The sequence below is a fragment of the Cebus imitator genome, unplaced genomic scaffold, assembly GCF_001604975.1.
Source record: "Cebus imitator isolate Cc_AM_T3 unplaced genomic scaffold, Cebus_imitator-1.0 Scaffold169, whole genome shotgun sequence".
In the NCBI taxonomy this organism is placed as follows: domain Eukaryota; kingdom Metazoa; phylum Chordata; class Mammalia; order Primates; family Cebidae; genus Cebus; species Cebus imitator.
This window is the reverse complement of record NW_016107484.1, coordinates 1,358,087-1,360,720: the sequence shown is the minus strand read 5'-3', so window position 1 is coordinate 1,360,720 and position 2,634 is coordinate 1,358,087.

Sequence of the window (2,634 nt, the reverse complement as noted above, 5' to 3'; positions counted from 1 at the left end):
TTTTGAGACGGAGTTTCGCTGTTGTTGCTCAGGCTGAAGTGCAATGGTGCAGTCTTGGCTCACCACAACCTCCGCCTCCCAGGTTCAAGCGATTCTGCTGCCTCCGTTTCACAAGTAGCTGGGATTACAGGTATGTGCCACAAAGCCTGGCTAATTTTGTATTTTTAGTAGAGATGGGGTTTCTCCATATTGGTCAGGCTGGTGTCGAATTCCTGACATCAGGAGATCTACCTGCCTTGTCCTTCCAAAGTGTGTAAGCCAATTACAGGCGTGAGCCACCATGTCCAGCGATTTTTCTTTTTTGGGGAGATAGAGTCTCTCTCAGCTGCCCAGGCTGGAGTGCAGTGGCACAATCTCGGCCCACTGCAACCACTGTCTCCTGGGTTCATGTGATTCTCCTGTCTCAGCTTCCTGAGTAGCTAGAATTACAGGCCCCTGCCATCATGCCTGGCTAATTTTTCTATTTTAGTAGAGACAGGGTTTCACCATGTTGGCCAGGCTGGTCTTGAACTGCTGCCCTCAGGTGATTCACCTGCTTTGGCCTCCCAAAGTGTTAAGATTACTGGCGTGAGCCACTGCGCCCAGCCGAGCCTGTTAGATTTTTGCTGAAGAGAGAATCAACTTTCCATGTACTCAACAAATATTTGTTGAATTAGATAACAACTGCTGCATCAAACGCAAATTTCACAAATGTTTTGCTTTAGTGGGTAAAAGTCACAGAATCTTAAAGATGTTTTCGGTTGGAAGTTTATAAATGATCTTGTTCAACCCCCTCATCTTGAAACTGCAGGCACTCAAAGTACTAGTCTATTTAGAAGGCCCTAAATACAGTTTACATCATGGTGTGTGGTACGCTACTGACATTGTTCTTTGTTAACTGAATGTGTACAATGCAGTCTTTGTCGTCACAAGATGGTTCACTTTGAGAAGTGGTTTTATGAATTTAAATTTAATAGCCACTGGGAGAGACGCGCGCCTGTAATTCCAAAAGTTTAAGAAGCTGAGGAGGGTGGATCTCTTGAACCCAGGAGTTGAAGACTGGCCTGGGCAACACAGTGAGACTCCACCTCTAAAAAAACTAAATAAATAAATTAGCTGGGTGTGGTGTCACATGCCTGTGGCCCTACCTACTTGAGAGGCTGAGGCAGGAGGATCACTTGAGCTGGGAGTTTGAGCCTAAAGTGAGCTATAATTGCACCACCAGCCTGGGCAACAGAGCAGGACTCTGTGTCCAATATATGTATATGTATATATATATTTTTTAGCAGCTACTAGTCGTTCTTCTAGTTTTGCTTTTTAAAACATTCTATAAAACCACTGCCATCAGCATTTTTTCTGTATAAAGTGGACACAGCAGTCTTTTTAATTAATTTATATATATATATATTATTTATAGAGACGGGATTTCACCATGTTGGTCAGGCTGGTCTAGAACTCCTAACCTTGTGATCCGCCTGCCTCGGCCTCCCAAAGTGCTGGGATTACAGGCATGAGCCACTTTGCCTGGCCTGGATACAGCAGTCTTAATTGGATTCAGGGATAAAATTAATTTTTGGTCCAAAATAGTCAATGAATACATCATCATGAATTGTGGTTTTTATTTGTTTGTTTGTTTCTTTTCTTTGCAGTTTAAGATTCTGTCTCCCTCTGGCTCAGTCACTTTTTTATGAAATGAACCAGCACTAGCTCCCTACCTTTAGAAATGTTTTGGAAATGTTAACATTTCCAAATGTTGACAAGGGTTGTGATCTGGTGCTTTCAACATAAAACCAGGGGAGAACAGGGAACTGTGATTACTCCACCTTGATTTCATAAACCAGTGAGCAGTAATGGTCAATAGTCTGAAGACAGGGACTTGAGCTTCACTGCTATAGCCCTACTACCTGCTTGGGACTAAGCAGGATTTCAGTAAATCTTTGTTGAGGCTGGGCGCGGTGGCTAAAGCCTGTAATCCCAGCACTTTGGGAGGCCGAGGCGGGTGGATCACGAGGTCAAGAGATCGAGACCATCCTCGTCAACATGGTGAAACCTTGTCTCTACTAAAAATACAAAAAATTAGCTGGGCATGGTGGCGCATGCCTGTAGTCCCAGCTACTCAGGAGGCTGAGGCAGGAGAATTGCCTGAACCCAGGAGGCGGAGGTTGCGATGAGCCGAGATCACGCCATTGCACTCTAGCCTGGGTAACAACAGTGAAACTTTGTCTCAAAAAAAAAGAAAAAGGAAAAAAAAAAAATCTTTGTTGAATGGGCTAATCAATTGGATTCTGTTTTCTGAAGCAATATTAATAAAAGTAGATGTAATTTAAAAAATAAGCCAGGCACAGTGGCTCATGACTATAATCTCAGCCTTTTGAGAGGCCAAGGTGGGCAGACTGCTTGAAGCCAGGAGTTCGAGACCAGCCTGAGCAACATGGCAAAACCCCATCTCTACTAAAAGTAGAAAAATTAGCTGGGCGTGGTGATGGCCACCTGAAATCCCAAATTCTCGGGAGGCTGAGGCTGAAGAATGGCGTGAATCTGGGAGGCAGAGGTTGCAGTGAGCTGAGATCGCCCCATTGCACTCCAGCCTGGGCGACACAGAAAGAAATTGTCTTAAAAAAAGAAATTAAGTATGTAAGGTAATACATATAACTT